General features: G+C 40.2%; 1 protein-coding gene across 1 annotated transcript in view; it reads left to right on the top strand.

Moving 5' to 3' along the window:
- lsamp (limbic system associated membrane protein) overlaps positions 1–21447 on the top strand; it is a 1017468-nt gene that overhangs the window by 84409 nt on the left and 911612 nt on the right. The window lies entirely within an intron of this gene.

Raw genomic sequence — 21447 nt, 5'->3', positions numbered from 1 at the left:
ATTCAGAATGAATCACATAGAAAAGGGGGGTGGACCTAAGCGTCTTTTTCTGTCGTTCTCGCCATTCTCGGATCTAAATTGGCTGTCAAAGTGTACAAACTTCTCAGAATACGTCTTCATCCTTCTTCTATCCAGGTGAGATGCATTTATTTATGATCTAGAATAAAGGCCCATGAGCAGGCCAGACGAAATAGGCAACATAGGCACACAATTTAACGTTTTTATTTTTATTTGCTTGCTGTCATGTCTGTGTGATCATATTTTGATTAGGTTTGGTTTTGTTTTTGGACTCTTTGTGCACTCTTGTTTGTTTTGTTTCCATGACAACCCATTAGTTTTCACCTGTCCTCATGTCACGCACCTGTCTCACGTTTTTATGTCAACACGTGGACTATGGTGTGATTGTTTTCCCGAGATGCAAGAGAACTTGGACCGGACATGGCGTGAGGGTAAGGACATCTTTATTTTAACACTAAAAAAAGGAATAAACAAAAAGCGCGCACAAGGGCGGAAGTACAAACTTGGCTAATGACAACAAAAACTAGCACAAAGGCAGAACTATGGACAAAAAAAACAAAAGATACTAACTGTGACATTTTTAATTTTCCTGAGGGAACTCTCGTGAAGGAATCAATAAAGTACTATCTATCTATCTAATAAACAAAACTTACTTGCGATGACGTGAACAGGGCAGCAAGGACTATGAAACAAGCAGCGTGAACTAAGCATGAAACCGTAAACATGGCATGAAGCAGAGTGAATGTCGCCAGGCTGACTTCCTGGCAACAATGGGCTTAAATAATACAGACATGATTGACAACAGGTGCGTGAGTACAAAACGTGAGACAGGTGCGTGACATGAGGACAGGTGAAAACGAATGGGTTGTCATGGAAACAAAACAAACAAGAGTGCACAAAGAGTCCAAAAACCAAACCGAACCTAACCAAAACAAATGATCGCATAGACATGACACTTGCCTAACAGAATTGCTATTGTGACATCTAGTGGACACATTTAGAACAGCAGTTTCTTTCGTTTAAAAAAAAAAAAAGCAGCTAATTTTAATACTTGGCAAACTCATCACGCGGGCCGGATAAAAGGTTTGACGCCCCTGCACTGAGGATTACTCCCACATAGAACGAGCTGAATGTTAGAAATTAGAATGCAATTCTTGTCCCTCTTAAGGATTGTGAATGATAGGCAAAATAAAAAAAATGTGCAGTTCTCCTTTCAGAAGTATTTCTGTGTATGCATGGTATCAATGTCTGTTATTTTAAAGTCACATGTTAGGTGTCAGTTAAGGCTACACTTGTGGATGCGAGCCACAAAGATGTTAAGAGAGACAGCAGGCGGCACACCAGAAGAGACACAACATCGAGTGACAAGGTTGCACATGAACACCACTACACATTGCCAGGGGTTACCCATCTGTCTGTTAGAAAGACCCCCGCCATTGAACCAGCTGCTTGACATTAAGAGCCTCCAGCAATGGCGAATGACAAGAAGCAGCCTGTCACAGCAGGAGAAGGCAGGATGGCGACTGTTGAGAGTAAAGTATCATAATCTTCCCCTGAAGGAAAAAATAAAAGGCCGGACGCTGATGGGAGTTAAAAGTTGCAACTTGGCACCTACGGGTCTTTGGGCCTTCAGTTGAGAAGTCAAGTGAGGTCCGAGAAATTAGTTATTTGGATTCATTAATTACAAATATTTCATTAAAGCTCACAAATCAATTTCATTGACACAAGGCTGGTAAATCCATTTAAGAGTCGTTTGAGATAAGAGTTGTCCCTCGTTTAAAGGCCTACTGAAATGTGATTTTCTTATTCAAACGGGGATAGCAGGTCCATTCTATGTGTCATACTTGATCATTTCGCGATATTGCCATATTTTTGCTGAAAGGATTTAGTAGAGAACATCCACGATAAAGTTTGCAACTTTTGGTTGTTGATAAAAAAGCCTTGCCTCTACCGGAAGTAGCAGACGAGTAGCGTGACATCACAGGTTGTGGAGCTCCTCACATCCGGACATTGTTTACAATCATGGCCACCAGCAGCGAGAGCGATTCTGACCGAGAAAGCGACGATTTCCCCATTAATTTGAGCGAGGATGAAAGATTTGTGGATGAGGAAAGTGAGAGTGGAGGACTAGAGGGCAGTGGGAGCGATTCAGATAGGGAAGATGCTGTGAGAGGCGGGTTGGACCTGATATTCAGCTGGGAATGACTAAAACAGTAAATAAACACAATACATATTTATACTCTATTAGCCACAACACAACCAGGCTTATATTTAATATGCCACAAATGAATCCCACATAACAAACACCTCCTCCCTCCCGTCCATATACCCGCCAATACAACTCAAACACCTGCACAACACACTCAAGCCCAAAGCCCAAAGTACCATTCACCTCCCCAAAGTTCATACAGCACATATATTTCCCCAAAGTCCCCAAAGTTACGTACGTGACATGCACATAGCGACAAATGTTTGGAAGCCGCAGCTGCATGCGTACTCACGGTACCGCGTCTGCGCATTCAACTCAAAGTCCTCCTGGTAAGAGTCTCTGTTGTCCCAGTTCTCCACAGGCCAATGGTAAAGCTTGACTGTCATCTTTCGGGATTGTAAACAATGAAACACCGGCTGTGTTTGTGTTGCTGCAGCCGCCCGGAATACATCGCTTCCCACCTACAGTTTTGTTCTTTGCTGTCTCCATTGTTCATTGAACAAATTGCAAAATATTCACCAACACAGATGTCCAGAATACTGTGGAATTTTGCGATGAAAACAGACGACTTAATAGCTGGCCACCATGCTGTCCCAAAATGTCCTCCACAATCTGCGCTGACGTCATCATACCGAGACGTTTTCAGCAGGATAGTTCGCGCGAAATTTAAAATTGCACTTTAGTAAGGTAACCCGGCCGTATTGGCATGTGTTGCAATGTTAAGATTTCATCATTGATATATAAACTATCAGACTGTGTGGTCGGTAGTAGTGGGTTTCAGTAGGCCTTTAACTGTTATGCTTTACGTCGCAATGAAAAATTGGAGTTACAAACATCCCATCATTAGTTGGCGAAGCAAATGCCACAGTGAACCTCCTACGATTCGACCAAAACCATAAAATAAAAAAAATAAAAAAAATAAAAATAGATTACATCATTTCGTCCGCTAGCACCAAGCGGACAAAATGATGTAATCTTGCAATCTTTAAAATGTGAACATGCCAGCATATACTAATAATAATAATAATAATACATTTTTTTGGTATTGCGCTTTTTCAAAGTACCTAAAGACGCTTTACAGGATAAAAAAATAAAATATAAAACAGTTCAAAGTAGAGATGTCCGATAATGGCTTTTTTGCCGATATCCGATATTCCAATATTGTCCAACTCTTAATTACCAATTCCGATATCAACCGATACCGATATATACAGTCGTGGAATTAACACATTAGTATGCCTAATTTTGTTGTGATGCCCCGCTGGATGCATTAAACAATGTAACTTTACCATGAATTGATTAACGTGGACCCCGACTTAAACAAGTTGAAAAACTTATTCGGGTGTTACCATTTAGTGGTCAATTGTATAGAATATGTACTGTACTGTGCAATCTATTAATACAAGTTTCAATCAATCAATCAAAAACAAGGTTTTCCAAAATAAGAGAACAACTTCAACTCCAGTTATGGAAAAAAGTGCCAACATGGCACTGCCATATTTATTATTGAAGTCACAAAGTGCATTATTTTTTTTAACATGCCTCAAAACAGCCTGGAATTTGGGACATGCTCTCCCTGAGATAATCCTGTTATCCATTAAACTATGGGAAATACGTTACTTTGACTTTCACAAAGTGCATTATTTTTAATTTTTTTTAAACATGCCTCAAAACAACAGCTACAAAAACAATGAAGGCACACAGCTTCAGTCCAGAGTATACTAGAACATACTTGCCAACCTTGAGACCTCCGAATTCGGGAGATGGGGGGCAGCGGGGTTGAGGTGGGGCGGGGTTGAGATGGGACGGGGTTTGGTGGGAGCGGGGGTGTATATTGTAGCGTCCCGGAAGAGTTAGTGCTGCAAGGGGTTCTGGGTATTTGTTCTGTTTTGTTTATGTTGTGTTACGGTGCGAATGTTCTCCCGAAATGTGTTTGTCATTCTTGTTTGGTGTGGGTTCACAGTGTGGCGCATATTTGTAACAGTGTTAAAGTTGTTTATACGGCCACCCTCAGTGTGACCTTGATCAAGTATGCTTGCATTCACTTATGTGTGTGTAAAAGCCGCATATAGTATGCACAGTAACATAACATAAACACAAGAGAACAAATACCCAGAACCCCTTGCAGCACTAACTCTTCCACCTCAACCCCGCTTCCCCCAACCCCGCCCACCTCAACCTCCTCATGCTCTCTCAGGGAGAGCATGTCCCAAATTCCAAGCTGCTGTTTTGAGGCACGTTAAAAAAAATAATGCACTTTGTGACTTCAGTAATAAATATGGCAGTGCCATGTTGGCATTTTTTTCCATAACTTGAGTTTATTTATTTTGGAAAACCTTGTTACATTGTTTAATGCAGTGTTTTTCAACCTTTTTTGAGCTAAGGCACATTTTTTGCGTTGTAAAAATGCGGAGGCACACCACCAGCAGAAATCACTAAAAAACGAAACTCAGTTGACAGTAAAAAGTCGCAATTTTTGGATATGACTATAACCATAACCAACCAAGCATCACTATAGCTCTTGTCTCAAAGTAGGTGTACTGTCACCACCTGTCACATCACACTCTGACTTATTTTGTATTTTTTGCTGTTTTCCTGTGTGTGGTGTTTTAGTTCTTGTCTTACGCTCTTATTTTTTTGGTATTTTCCTGTAGCAGTTTCATGTCTTCCTTTGAGTGATATTTTCTACGTTGTTTTAGCAATCAAGAATATTTCAGTTGTTTTTAATCCTTCTTTGTGGGGACATCATTGAATGTCATGTCATGTTCGGATGTACTTTGTGGACGCCGTCTTTGCTCCACAGTAAGTCTTTGCTGTCGTCCAGCATTCTGTTTTTGTTTACTTTGTAGCCAGTTAGGTTTTAGTTTCGTTCTGCATAGCCTTCCCTAAGCTACAATGCCTTTTCTTAGGGGCACTCACCTTTTGTTTATTTTTGGTTTAAGCATTAGATACTACGACAAACCCTTGTCGTAGTATCGACATCTACAAAGCAATTAATTACCGGCTCCCACTTACTGATATGGAAGAGTATTACACGGTTACGCTGCCGAGCTCTAGACAGCACCGACACTCAACATCGGCACATAATTTGCAGATTATAATTAGTGGTTGGCAAGAAATATTTTTAACCCAAATATATGAAATTACATAATCTCCCACGGCACACCAGACTGTATCTCATGACACACTAGTGTGCCGCGGCACAGTGGTTGAAAAACACTGGTGTAATGCATCCAGCGGGGCATCACAACAAAATTAAGCATAATAATGTGTTAATTTCACAACTGTATGTATCAGTATCGGTTGATATCGGAATCGGTAATTAAGAGTTGGATAATATCGGAATATCGGATTTGGGCAAAAAAAGCCATCTCTAATTGTTATTACATTACGTCATGGAACTTCTGTAGTTAGTTCCTTCAATGTATTGTTATTAGACAATATTGCTTATCTAAAAGTTAGTTTATGAATTCAAAAGGCATGTTACAATACATGTTAAAAGTGTGCGATGTAATGGGGCGATGTTGATTTGCGATACAAGTGTTTTGAATTAAGAACTCCATCACAGAACCAATTAAGCTCGTAAGTTGAGGTACTACTGTTGTATATGGTATGCTGACAGATGCCATGTGTGCAGTTTGTTGGAACATATATAATTAAAGTTGTGCCCTGTGCTTGACTGGCAACCTATCTAGGGTGAACACAGCTGGGATAGACTCCAGCTCACCCTTGGCCCTAAGAAGGACAATAATTAAAATACAATTATAAATGTTGAACGAGGAATCAGAGCAGGACCCTTTACTTGGGTTTTAATGGAAATACTAAAATAGGTTGCAATTAAGTAAGCTTTATCCGAAAGACTTTTGCACAGAAACCCAATGCATGTATCGATGTACGCTGTATGTTAGCAACATATATTGCATTAGGCTCTGTTCTTCCCAGTGGAAGCGACACGCCGTGCATGGCTATGGATCAGGTTTAAATGCATGCAATCCAGCTGAGCCCTGGGGTTGGTGCTTAAGAGAGGGGAATGAAGCAAAACCTCAATAAAGGGGCCATGCAAAGCTGATTGCACTTCACAAATCATTAATTGAATGTGCACAAGTGCGGCAGTGTTCTTCACATGGGTTGCTTTCACCTATTGTAACGATGAACAAGAAGCCAGGGTATTAAACAGGAAAGCGGGAAGAGGGACAGGAAACAAGGTAGTAATATTACAGTTTTACTGCCTTTTTAAGAGTGTTAGGGGATTTTCTTTTTCTTATCCTTGGGAATTAAAAAAAAAGAAAAAAAAAAGCGAAGCTATTTCTCCCTCATCTAATTTACATTTATTTTATTTTGGTTTAAGTGAGGATAATGTATGAACCCAAGTCATTTTTAGGTCCAATGTTTTTTTTTCCCATTATAGACTACACCAGTGTTTTTCAACCACTGTGCCGCGGCACACAAGTGTGCCGTGAGATACAGTCTGGTGTGCCGTGGGAGATTTTCTAATTTCACCTATTTGGGTTAAAAATATTTTTTGCAAACCAGTGATTATAGTCTGCAAATTACGTGTTGTTGTTGAGTGTCGGTGCCGTCTAGAGCTCGGTGTAATACTCTTCCATATCAGTAGGTGGCAGCCGGTAGCTAATTGCTTTGTAGATGTCGGAAACAGCGGGAGGCAGCGTGCAGGTAAAAATGTGTCTAATGCTTAAACCTAAAATAAACAAAAGGTGAGTGCCCCTAAGAAAAGGCATTGAAGCTTAGGGAAGGCTATGCAGAACGAAACTAAAACGGAACTGGCTACAAAGTAAACAAAAACAGAATGCTGGACGACAGCAAAGACTTACTGTGGAGCAAAGACGGCGTCCACAATGTACATCCGTACATGACATGACAATCAACAATGTCCCCACAAAGAAGGATAAAAACAACTGAAATATTCTTGATTGCTAAAACAAAGTAGATGCGGGAGATATCGCTCAAAGGAAGACATGAAACTGCTACAGGAAAATACCAAAAAAAGAGAAAAAGCCACCAAAATAGGAGCGCAAGACAAGAACTAAAACACTACACACAGGAAAACAGCAAACAAACTCAAAATAAGTCAGGGCGTGATGTGACAGGTCGTGACAGTACACCTACTTTGAGACAAGAGCTATAGGGATGCATTGTTGGTTATGCTTTTAAGTCATAGCCAACAATTGCGACTTTTTACTGTCAACTGAGTTTCGTTGTTTAATGATTTCTGTTGGTGGTGTGCCTCCGGATTTTTTCAACGCAAAAAATGTGCCTTGGCTCAAGAAAGGTTGAAAAACACTGGACTACACAATGTAATAGCATGGAGAAAAATCTACTCCCAAGTGGGCCGGACTGGTAAAATCACGGCACGATAACTTAAAAATAAAGACAACTTCAGATTGTTTTCGTTGTTTAAAAATAGAACGAAATGTACAAATCATAATATTGTCGTTTTTTTTTTTTTACACTTACATGTTGCGGTTAATAGTAGGGGTGTAACGGTACGTGTATTTGTATTGAACCGTTTTGGTACGGGGGTTCCGGTTCGGCATGCTAGCAGCTAATGGGCTACAATAGACTGACCGTACGTCCTCTTTTCACCGGACATGTCCTCTTTTGCGGCGCTGTCAGGGCGGAATTTCTTAAATGCCTCAAATGTCCGGCATTTTGAGTTAGGGTTGCGTGTATTTTCAATGTACGTTCAGGGTTAAGAAGGGGTTAAAAACAAGACAATTTGTGATTCGTGAGGGAGGGGCAGAGACAGAGAGAGCGAGAGAGTTATGATAAACGCGCATGCATCGCCAGGCTCTGCTTTTTATCCATAGATTTATCAGATTAAAATTTTTTATTATCTATAGCAGGGGTGTCAAAAGTGTGCCCCCAGAGGCCATTTGCGTCCCACAGCTAATGTTTTAAAGGCCCACGGCACATTCTAAAAATACTATTAAAATAAACAAAAACATAACAAAAGTGAAATAAAAAAGCTTAAAGGTTAAATGTAATTTAGAAAAAGTTACAATGTTGACTACTAAAACAACGCTGTTTTTTTTTCTTTCAAACTGTCATTGTTCAAAACATAATATTGAATCAAAATCAATGTTATTATGAATTATTGACCTATCCAACGTTCCGATTACTTCACATCAAATATTCCACTAAGAAAAATATTTTTGGTGGAAGATTTTGCAAATTTGGTAAATAAATAACCCAAACATTTATCCATCCATCCATTTCCTACCGCTTATTCCCTTTTGGGTATTTTGTTGTTTTCTTACTATACCGAAAATGAACCGAACCGGGATCTCTAAACCGAGGTACGTACCGAACCAACATTTTTGTGTACCGTTACACCCCTAGTTAATAGTATTTTATCTTTATTTGTCTTTACTTACCGTGTTTTTCGGAGTATAAGTCGCACCGGAGTATAAGTCGCACCTGCCGAAAATGCATAATAAAAAAGGAAAAAAACATATATAAGTCGCACTGGACTATGAAAAAAACTGCGACTTATAGTCCGAAAAATACGGTATATTTTCTGAATTATTGATGTGATAATGTTCTTCAGGTGTGATGAGGGGGCGACTTGTCCAGGGTGTATCCGGCCTTCTGCCCGAATGCAGCTGAGCTAGGCTCCAGCACCCCCCGCCACCCCAAAAGGGACAAGTGGTAGTAAATGGATGGATGGATAATGTTCATCAGTTCATCATTGGTGTTAATTTCCAATCTATCAAGATAAAAAAAATATATCAAAATCAAATTACAGTAGGTTATTTATGTAGATTGATGATTTTCCTCAACTGATGTACTAACATCATGTGGTTTATTTTGTACATATGTAGCATCATCTACAAGATAGAAAGAATTGCTATTGCGACATCCAGTGGACACATTTAGAACAGCAGATTCTCTCTTTCAAAAATTTTAACGGCTTAGTTTTTATACTTAGCAAACTCATCCCGCGGGCCTGCGTACATTTGACACCCCTGATGTATAGGGTTTAGTCTTAGGAGACACACAGACATCCATTTATTATATAATATCCACGCTTGAAATCCAGACTGTCTGACAACGCACGGAAGTGGCTTACTAAAAAGCCTCTGCTCGGTAGGAAGAGGTTGACTTGAGCATGGTGTGATTGTTAATGCACAAGCTGTTTTACCAGTAATGCAGGGCCCGCCTTAATGCACGGGCTTATCTGGGCTGAAACCCAGGGGCCCCGCCCAATCATGGACCTCCGATTTTGACTGCGCAAAGCAATGATTGGTGTTCACAGCTGTCACTAACAGCTCGGTTTCGTAAAGTGATTGTGTACTCTCTCTGTCAGCTGCGTTGTTTTTTCCTAATACTCCGAGCGGGGGCTCGAACCCACGTCGTGTGTGTAAGACAGTGTTTTTCAACCTTTTCTGAACAAAGGCACATTTTTTCGTTGAAAAAATGTAGAGGCACACCACCAGCAGAAATCATTAAAAAATGAAACTCAGCAGCTGATATTGACAGTAAAAAGTTGTTCTTGTGTTGGATCAAACCAACAAATCAACTTGTTTCAAAGTACCGTCAAATCACGCTATGACTTATTTGGAGTTTTTTGGTGTCTTCCTGTGTGTAGTGTTGTAGTTCTGGTCTTGCACTCCTATTTTGGTGGCTTTTCCTGTTTTGTTGGTATTTTCCTGTAGAAGTTTCATGTCTTCACGGTGGCAGAGGGGTTAGTGCATCTGCCTCACAATACGAAGGTCCTGAGTAGTCTTGGGTTCAATCCCGGGCTCGGGATCTTTCTGTGTGGAGTTTGCATGTTCTCCCCGTGACTGCGTGGGTTCCCTCCGGGTACTCCGGCTTCCTCCCACTTCCAAAGACATGCACCTGGGGATAAGTTGATTGGCAACACTAAATTGGCCCTAGTGTGTGGATGTGAGTGTGAATGTTGTCTGTCTATCTGTGTTGGCCCTGCGATGAGATGGCGACTTGTCCAGGGTGTACCCCGCCTTCCGCCCGATTGTAGCTGAGATAGGCTCCAGCGCCCCCCGCGACCCCAAAGGGAATAAGCGGTAGAAAATGGATGGATGGATGGAAGTTTCATGTCTTCCTTGAGCGCTATTCCCCGCACCTGTTTTGTTTTAGCAATCAAGGCTATTTAAGTTGTCGCTATCCTTCTTTGCGGGGACATTGTTGATTGTCATGTCATGTTCGCATGTACGCTGTCTGCTCCACACGCTGTAAGTCTTTGCTGTCGTCCAGCATTCTGTTTTTGTTTACTTTGCAACCAGTTCAGTTTTAGTTTTGTTCTGCATAGCCTTCCCTAAGCTTCAATGTCTTTTCTTAGCGGCACTCGCCTTTTGTTTATTTTTGGTTTAAGCATTAGATACCGTTTTACCTGCATGCTGTCGTCTGCATATTGTGATCATCACAAACCATGTTCCTGACATCTACAAAGCAATTAGCTACCTGCTGCCACCTACTGATATGGAAGAGTATTACATGGTTACTCTGCCAAGCTCTCGACAGTACAGACACTCAATAACGGCACATTGGCAGATTATAATTACTGGTTTGCAAAAAATATTTTTAACCCAAATAGAGGAAATTACATAATCTCCCACAGCACACCAGACTGTATCTCACGGCACAGTGGTTGAAAAACACTGGTGTAAGAGACCAGCATACTGCTACTAAGCTAAAAAAAAAACACAAGCAGTCTAAGGAAGGAGATCGATTCATGAATAAAATTATTTTATAAAATGGGTGATATTTTTGTATTGTTGCTGTTCTGTTGAGTAAAATCCAGATTTTTTTTTTCAAAATGCGCCCTCGCTTTGACCCCCCTTAGGTTAAAGCGACCCTGACTGATCAATGCAAATGTTCTTCCCTATAGTTGTTATTAACACTTCTTACACTGACACAGTAAAAAAAAAAAAATGCAACATCCTTCGCATGCATCAGCAGTGTGAACAGACCCATAGGTACATACTTCTCTATCTGCTTTGGATTTTTCCAATTTAATTTGATTTATGCATTGTTTACTAGGAACATAAACATGAAAATGCCCGTCTGAAATATCTGCACTTTGATTGCTTCAATACAGAGTGTCCATGTGGGGACTATAGTGTGGTAGGGGAAGAGATGTAACCCAAGAACACATGTAGAAATTAGATTTTCAGCCATTTTAGCAGCTTTCTCACCTGTTTTACATTACACAGTACATCCTTTCCAATGCATTATCATATAACCATTCAAAGAAATAGTGTGCATCTACAGGCCACATTGAATTGCACTCCCAAAAAGATGGCAACCTCTGTAAATATATCCAGCACAAAGCATTATTTACAGTATGTGTCTCATATTCACTGTCCTTCCTTGTTGATGAGTATGTTAATGTCTGGATTTAAGCAAGCTTGGATCGTTCCACTTCCCCCACGGGCTTGCACAAAAGGCAATAGGCACAATTAAAAACTCATTCATCCATTGACCTCTGTTTTCACCCTGTACTGCCCATCACTCCGCCACAGGGCAATTCCAGACTTAGCTGACATCATAGTCCTTTTCAAACCTCCAGTCCAGTGTTTTTGCTCTGGAGCAAAGCAAAGCCTTTTTATCCACAAGAAGCTTTGAGTCTCCAATTTTCTGGGTACTCTGGCTTCCACCTATTGTCCAAAGCACATTGAGTTAATTGGAGACTGAAAATGTGCTTATACTGTGGGCAGTGGTGGGCTGTGTGTTTCCCACCTAGGCCTTCAATTATGGCCTGTGTCCAATGATTACCTCTCAAAATACCATCACTGATGTCACCACATGACCATTGCTGAATAAATACAAACCCCGTTTCCATATGAGTTGGGAAATTGTGTTAGATGTAAATACAAACGGAATACAATCATTTGCAAATCCTTTTCAACCCATATTCAATTGAATGCACTACAAAAACAAGATATTTGATGTCAAACTCATAATTTTTTTTTTTTTTTTGCAAATAATAATTAACTTAGAATTTCATGGCTGCAACACGTGCCAAAGTAATTGGGAAAGGGCATGTTCACCACTGTGTTACATGGCTTTTCCTTTTAACAACACTCAGTAAACGTTTGGGAACTGAGGAGACACATTTTTTAAGCTTCTCAGGTGGAATTCTTTCCCATGCTTGTTTGATGTACAGCTTAAGTTGTTAAACAGTCCGGGGGTCTCCGTTGTGGTATTTTAGGCTTCATAATGCGCCACACATTTTCAATGGGAGACAGGTCTGGACTACAGGCAGGCCAGTCTAGTACCCGCACTCTTTTAGTATGAAGCCACGTTGATGTAACACGTGGCTTGGCATTGTCTTGCTGAAATAAGCAGGGGCCATGGTATCGTTGCTTGGATGGCAACATATGTTGCTCCAAAAGCTGTATGTACCTTTCAGCATTAATGGTGCCTTCACAGATGTGTAAGTTACCCATGTCTTGGGCACTAATACACCCCCATACCATCACAGATGCTGGCTTTTCAACTTTGCGCCTATAACAGTCCGGATGGTTCTTTTCCTCTTTGGTCCGGAAGACACGACGTCCACAGTTTCCAAAAACAATTTGAAATGTGGACTCGTCAGACCACAGAACACTTAGAACACTTTTCCACTTTGTATCAGTCCATCTTAGATGAGCTCAGGCCCAGCGAAGCCGACGGCGTTTCTGGGTGTTATTGATAAACGGTTTTTGCCTTACATAGGAGAGTTTTAACTTGCACTTACAGATGTAGCGACCAACTGTAGTTACTGACAATGGGTTTCTGAAGTGTTCCTGAGCCCATGTGGTGATATCCTTTACACACTGATGTCGCTTGTTGATGCAGCCTGAAGGATCGAAGGTCACGGGCTTAGCTACTTACGTGCAGTGATTTCTCCAGATTCTCTGAACCGTTTGATCATATTACGGACCGTAGATGGTGAAATCCCTAAATTCCTTGCAATAGCTGGTTGAGAAAGGTTTTTCTTAAACTGTTCAACAATTTGCTCACGCATTTGTTGACAAAGTGGTGACCCTCGCCCCATCCTTGTTTGTGAATGACTCAGCATTTCATGGAATCTACTTGTATACCCAATCATGGCACCCACCTGTTCCCAATTTGCCTGTTCACCTGTGGGATGTTCCAAATAAGTGTTTGATGAGCATTCCTCAACTTTATCAGTATTTATTGCCACCTTTCCCAACTTCTTTGTCACGTGTTGCTGGCATCAAATTCTAAAGTTAATGATTATTTGAAAAAAAAAAAAAAATGTTTATCAGTTTGAACATCAAATATGTTGTCTTTGTAGCATATTCAACTGAATATGGGTTGAAAAAAGATTTGCAAATCATTGTATTCCGTTTATATTTACATCTTACACAATTTCCCAACTCATATAGAAATGGGGTTTGTACTATACAGGAACACATTTACACACTACTGGGCATTGAAAACACCACCAACAGTGTACACAACGGGTTATTTTCTAAAAAATCAATAAACCCGCATCAGCAATTAAAACATATCTTATGTGGTACTGTCAAAATTAAAATATCAAAAAACATATTAAACATGAAAAAAAAAGGAATAAAACATCTGAACCCATTCAAGCTTCCGGGGTTGGCCGACATGGTCTCGCAAGATGTAGTTTCTCTTTAAATATCATTCTTGAAAATGGCCTTGCAAATATATGTGTTTTTTTGTCTAATCATAAAAGATGCAGACGAGGCGTGTTGACTGAGTTCTTAAAGTTTACTCCACAGCATGCTCATCAAAAACATCCCGCTAAACGGGGCTACTGCGCATGGTCTTCTCTACTGTGGCATGCTGGGTAATGGAGTTGTTTTGTTGCATAGCTCATAAGAGGCCTTACTGACAGCAACTCATGATCTGATTGGCTATCGCAACTGTCTGTCAAATGTTTGTGTCTGTTCACTTACAGTGCACAGACGCCTGCATTGTTGATTCTGAAGGCCTCGGGCAGATTTCGGAGCATAATATGACATTTTAAATTTTCAAATTGACGTTTAGATATTTAGAGAAAGTCAATTAAAAAAATACTTGAATCTTTAATTATGATCATGATTTGTGGTTATGTTAGGCCAGCAAAGAAGGCCTTGCTGGCCCTGACGGCACACCACTGACTGTGGGCTTGTTTGTCATGGGTGACCAATCGACCCCAGCTCACCTGCAACCCGATTGCAAGTCCAAATGAAATGAAGAAGTCCTAAAACAAACAGTCATACACCAGTGTCTTGACCAAGGAAGCGATGGTTATATTAAACACAACGTATTTAACATACCTCTTTTCAGCCATTTTTAATACTTGTTTTCATTAGGGTCACGGGCATACTTGCCAACCTTGAGACCTCCGATTTCGGGAGGTGGGACGGGGCGTTGTTGGGGGCGTTGTTGGGGGCGTTGTTGGGGGCGTGGCTAAAAGGGGAGGAGTATATTTACAGCTAGAATTCACCAAGTCAAGTATTTCATATATATATTTATATATATACATATATAAGAAATACTTGACGTTCAGTGAATTATATATATATATATATATATATATATATATATATATATATATATATATATATATATATACGTATACATATATATATGTATTTTATTATATATATATATATATATATATATATATATATATGTGGGGGGGGGTGGTGGGCGGAGGTGGGCGTGGTCGGGGTGGGACGGGGCATTGTTGGGGGCGTGGCTAAAAGGGGAGGAGTATATTTACAGCTAGAATTCACCAAGTCAAGTATTTCATATATATATATATATATATATATACATTTATATATATATATATATATATATATATATATATATATATATATATATATCCATCCATCCATCCATTTTCTACCGCTTATTCCCTTTGGGGTCGCGGGGGGCGCTGGAGCCTATCTCAGCTACAATCGGGCGGAAGGCGGTGTACACCCTGGACAAGTCGCCACCTCATCGCAGGGCCAACACAGATAGACAGACAACATTCACACTCATATCCACACACTAAGGCCAATTTAGTGTTGCCAATCAACTTATCTTAAGGGTTGAATTGTCCATCCTTGTTCTATTCTCTGTCACTATTTTTCTAACCATGCTGAACACCCTCTCTGATGATGCATTGATGTGTGGCATGCACAAAAGTGCTTTCATCAAATGCACTAGATGACAGTATTGTCCTGTTTAAGAGTGTCACAACATTGCTTTTTACGGCAGACGAACTGCTTTACGGTATATAAAAACGTGACTGCTGTTGTTGTGTGTTGTTGCCGCGCTGGGAGGACGTTAATGAAACTGCCTAACAATAAACCCACATAAGAAACCAAGAACTCGCCCTCCATCATTCTACAGTTATAACGTGATTGGGCAGGTTTTCTGTTTATATTGTGGGTTAGCGGACTCAGGTCCTCATGGACCTGAGTCCGCCTGAATTTCGGGAGATTTTCGGGAGAAAATTTGTCCCGGGAGGTTTTCGGGAGAGGCGCTGAATTTCGGGAGTCTCCCGGAAAATCCGGGAGGGTTGGCAAGTATGGTCACGGGTGAGCTGGAGCCTATTCCAGCTGACTTCTGGCGAGAGGCACATTATACCCTGGACTGGTTGCCACCGAATCACAGGGCACATACACAGCAGACCATAGGTGTTAGACACATTTTTATTGTGGGCCAAATTTTAGTTACAAGTCCTCTCAGAGGGCCGCAAGTAACTGCGATTTCAAAAAGGGTTACCGGTTACGAACATTTAGGCCAGGCCATTCTTTGTTTTAGTTTTGGGGTATTTTTTTTCCTGTCTTGTTGGCTTCACTTTCAGTTTTACGCTCTTATTTTGGTTCCACTTCCGGTCTTGTTTGTATTTTGTTTGCGCTAGCTTTACTCTATTTGTGAGTTTTTCCCTCCTCACCTGCGGCTTGTTTGCGTTGATTGTCTCACCTGGTGTTATTTTGGCCAGTCTTTTTTCTTTGTGGGATTATTCCAAATGTTTTGTGTCTTGGCGTTCTGGTTTTGCCAGTGGCGGGCCGTGCGTTTCCCACCTAGGCCTTCAGTGATCTCCGACTTCAATGATTACCTGTCAAAGTAACATTTTTTTAATAGATTTTTTTTTGCCCTGTCCAGCTACTAAGGCAAATCATATTGTTGAAGTAGATGCCCATATTGGCTGTACAAATGTAGTTTACAAAAGAGAAGTGTGGGATACTTCTCTTGTTGCCTTATTTGTATTTGACTTTATTAAATATATTTAGATTATCATTTGGTGCAGCCGGGCCGGAGCAGGAGGGGATAGAAAGAGAAAAAAAAGGAAGACAGAGAGACAAAAACAGCAAACACAACAATAACAATAGAACAATAGAACAACATCAGCAAATACCATACCAAAATACCATAATTGATGTCACCACATGATCATTGTTGGAGAAATACTTTTCAGGAACACATTTACACCCTACTGGGCATTGAAACACATCAACAGTAAACAAAACAGGTTATTTTCTGGCACATTTAAAATAAATTCAAACACATAAGCAATTAAAACTACAGATGTCCGATAATATCGGACTGCTGATATTACCGGCCGATAAATGCTTTAAAATGTAATATCGGAAATTATCGGTATCGGTTTCAAAAAGTAAAATTTATGACTTTTTAAGACGCCGCCGTGTACACGGACGTAGAGAAAAGTACAGAGCGCCAATAAACCTTAAAAGCACTGCCTTTGCATGCCGGCCCAATCACATAATATCTACGGCTTTTCACACACATTAGTGAATGCTTACTTGGTCAACAGCCATACAGGTCACACTGAGGGTGGCCGTATAAACAACTCCAACACTGTTACAAATATGCGCCACACTGTGAACCCACACCAAACAAGAAGGACAAACACATTTTGGGAGAACATCCGCACCGTAACACAACATAAACACAACAGAACAAATACCCAGAACCCCTTGCAGCACTAACTCTTCCGGGAGGCTTTAATATACACCCCCCGCTGCCCCCTGCCCCCCCACCTCAACCCCGCTCCCACCCAACCCTGCCCACCTCAACCTCCTCATGCTCTCTCAGGGAGAGCATGTCCCAAATTCCAAGCTTCTGTTTTGAGGCATGTTAAAAACTTAATGCACTTTGTGACTTCAATAATAAATATGGCAGTGTTGGCATTTTTTTCCATAACTTGAGTTGATTTATTTTGGAAAACCAATGCATCCGGTGGGGCATTACAACAAAATTAGGCATAATAATGTGTTAATTCCACTAGTGTATATATCGGTATCGATTGATATCGGAATCGGTAACTAAGAGTTGGACAATATCGGAATATCGGATATGGGCAAAAAAGCCATTATCGGACATCTTTAATAAAACATATACTGTACATTTCTCTGCTTGGCTTATGCAACTTCCGGTCAATAAAGTTGGATTCAAAGTACAAACTTATCAAATATATATTAACTGTCCTGACCACATGATGACGACAAATACACATGTAACATTGTTGATTAAATGACAAGCATGACAGACTTTAACAACAAATGTTTACAACTTTTAGTTGTAACAGAACAGCTACTGTCAACAACTTGCGATCTGAATGACTATCTCAAATGTCTTTCAACGCTATGTGTTCTCAAATTCATCTGCTAACGGTCCCGATGAGTATCCAATCACAGAACGCGTAAATGTCACGTTCAACGTGAGGCCAGGTAGAAGGCGTTACTGACAACAACTTGTGATCTGATTGGCTATCGCAACTGTCTATCAACTGTATGTGTCCCTTCACATACAGTGCACGGGTGCCCGCATTGTTGAATCTGAAGGCGTCTGGCAGATTTTGCATAGCATGGCAACATAAGCTAGCTGAATTCTGATTGGATACAAACTAAAACTAAAAGCAACAGCACTGGAACGAGCACAATATGACATGAAGAGAATATCAATAATTTTAGATATTTAGGGAAAGTAAATGTAAAAATAATTGTATTTTTAATTATGATCATGATTTATGGTTATGTTAGGCCAGCAGAGAAGGCCTTGCTGGCCCTGACGGCACACCACTGGGTTTTGCATTTCTTTTTTGTTAGTTTGTTTTTCTTGCACAGTTTCCCTGTGCTTGTTCTGTGCATAACCCTTGGATTTTTGGACCATTTTACATGAAGTACCCATTTACTTGCACGTTTCCTGCTGTGTACTGCTTTTTGGGGTAACGCCCTCCGCTACAAAGAGCATGCCTAACATTTACATGACCAAAAAAAAATGAATAGCTTGTTCCATCAAATAAAGAAACAGTATTCAGTTAAGAAGAACAGCAGCTGCCTGCAGAACAGTTTTTTTCTGTCACAATTGGAATTCATTTGGCAAGAACAATTAAGTCTCTTATATCCAAACTCAAATGATGTGGCAGGCGAGAAGTTTGACACCTGTGCGGTAGACAAACAACCATTTTTACATATGGACAATTGAGAGTCTCCGATTAACCTAACCTGCATATGGAAAGAAGCTGGAGTATTGGAATAGTAGTTACTTAGTATGGGGAATATATTTTAAGTAACAAAGACCTAATTAAGAGTTATTTGGACTCTAGGGGAACATATTGTAAGTATTTAGAGTAATTTGGTTACATCACATGTTCATTCAAGGCTAAGGCAAAATATCGAGATATATATCGTCTATCGCGATATGGCCTTAAAATATTGCAATATTAAAAAAAAGGCCATATCGCCCAGCTCTAATTCCAATATCAATGTTGCATCAGTAAACCGTATTTAGCACAAGATGAAACACACAAAGCTCCTTACATTTGAAAGAAATGGCTATTGCAGACAGCAGTGGCTGAGCCTTGTTGCAAGTGGATCAAGGTGTGTCTCATAGAAAAAGTCTGGAACCGTCAAAGGGAACAGCTGAGAGCAACCACAACAAACCACACAGACATGAAAGAGTGGCAGTGGGGAACGTGACCTGTATTTTGCTTGATGCAAGCCAATACTGTGACCCCTGATGAACAAGGGACACATTCAGCCAACATGTTTTTTTTAGGTAATGAAAACCGACATACAGCATCAGTTAAGTTTGAATAACTTGCAGAGAGCTGAAACACGTTATTCATGGAAGTAATTTTTCTAATGAAAAACCCATAGCTATTTGCCAATATAAATCCTGGTTGTGACTATTTTAGACACATACTCTCACTCGGGCACTGGACTCGAGCAACTCATCAAACGTACACCCTCAATGTGTTGTTTCATTATGAAACCGCAGCTCAATGACCTGGAAAAAACAATCATTTATTTTCCAACATTCATGTGCATTTTTAACAAAACGGCCGCCCGAATGCAGCTGGGATAGACTCCAGTGCCCCCCGCAACCCCGAAAGGGACAAGCAGTAGAACATGGTTTAGAGCAGGGATGTCAAACATGCGGCCCTGGTTCATTCCGGCCCGCAAAATGAGTTTGCTAAGTGTAAACGTGAGCTGCATTTTTAAGAGTAAAGAACTGCTGTTCTAAATGTGTCCACTGGATGTCGCATTAGCAATTACCGTATGTTAGGCAAGCAAATAGTTTATACCAAACAAGAGTTACACGGTAAAGACCCCCGACCCGACGTAAAACAAACAGGAGTAAAATAGACAATTGGTAGCTCCACTTATGATATATCCATCCGTCCATTTTCTACCGCTTGTCCCTTTTGGGGTCACGGGGGGTTCTGGAGCCTATCTCAGCTGCATTCAGGCGGAAGACAGGGTACACCCTGGACAAGTCGCCACCTCATTGCAGGGCCAACACAGATAGACCGACAACATTCACACTCACATTCATACTTCTATATGGGGCGGTATAGCTCGGTTGGTAGAGCGGCCGTGCCAGCAACTTGAGGGTTGCAGGTTCGATTCCCGCATCCGCCATCCTAGTTACTGCCGTTGTGTCCTTGGGCAAGACACTTTACCCACCTGCTCCCAGTGCCACCCACACTTGGTTTAAATGTAACTTAGATATTGGGTTTCACTATGTAAAGCGCTTTGAGTCACTAGAGAAAAGCGCTATATAAATATAATTCACTTCACTTCACTTCACTTCACTTTGAAAATTATAGTCGTGCAAATTTACAGAAAGTGAAGAGTGGAACTGACAAATTATATATTTGGTACAAATAACAGTTTTTATTGATGCTCTTTTTTGTAGGGATGTCCAATAATGGCTTTTTGCCGATATCCGATATTCCGATATTGTCCAACTCTTTAATTACCGATACCGATATCAACCGATATATACAGTCGTGGAATTAACACATTATTATGCCTAATTTGGACAACCAGGTATGGTGAAGATAAGGTACTTTTTTTTTTTAATTAATAAAATAAAATAAGATAAATAAATTTAAAAAAAATTATTGAATAAAAAAGAAAGTAAAACAATATAAAAACAGCTACATAGAAACTAGTAATTAATGAAAATTAGTAAAATTAACTGTTGAAGGTTAGTACTATTAGTGGACCAGCAGCAAGCACAATCATGTGTGCTTACGGACTGTATCCCTTGCAGACTGTATTGATATATATTGATATATAATGTAGGAACCAGAATATTAATAACAGAAAGAAACAACCCTTTTGTGTGAATGAGTGCGAATGGGGGAGGGAGGTATCTTTGGGTTGGTGCACTAATGCACTAATTGTAAGTGTATCTTGTGTTTTTTATGTTGATTTAATAAAAAAAAATAAAAAAAACGATACAGATAATAAAAAAAACAATACCGATAATTTAACGCATTTATCGGCAGGCCGATATTATCGGACATCTCTACTATTTTGTTTTTTGTTTGATCCTAGATGGGCTGTGACTCAGTTGAATTGCATTGAGATTAAGATTAAGATTAAGTCTAAATTCATTGTGTTCTTCATGGTGTTTTTGAAACTGCACCAGTTTTTCTTTCTCAGAATATTCAACTAACTTGAAGTGTTTTGTCACGAGGATTATTTGTGATTTTTACATTTTCAGAATGTGCTTGTTCTATTTTGGGCCAAAGCAAAACAAAGAAAGAAAACAATCTGAAGTTGCCGTTTTAATAGATTTTCCTCCATGCGGCCCTTGAGCTAAAATGACTTTGACGCCCCTGGTTTTGAGTGACTTTGAGAATCTACTGTGCTAGGACATTGCTTAGATGTTTAGTTTAGATTACTGTAGGCATAGGTGGATTAATGAACGGGCCTACCGGGCCCAGGCCCAGGGGGCCAGAG

This window comes from Nerophis lumbriciformis, linkage group LG30, assembly GCF_033978685.3.
Source record: "Nerophis lumbriciformis linkage group LG30, RoL_Nlum_v2.1, whole genome shotgun sequence".
Lineage (NCBI taxonomy): Eukaryota > Metazoa > Chordata > Actinopteri > Syngnathiformes > Syngnathidae > Nerophis > Nerophis lumbriciformis.
The sequence above is the reverse complement of the archived record's forward strand: the minus strand, read 5'-3'. Positions and strand labels throughout refer to the sequence as shown.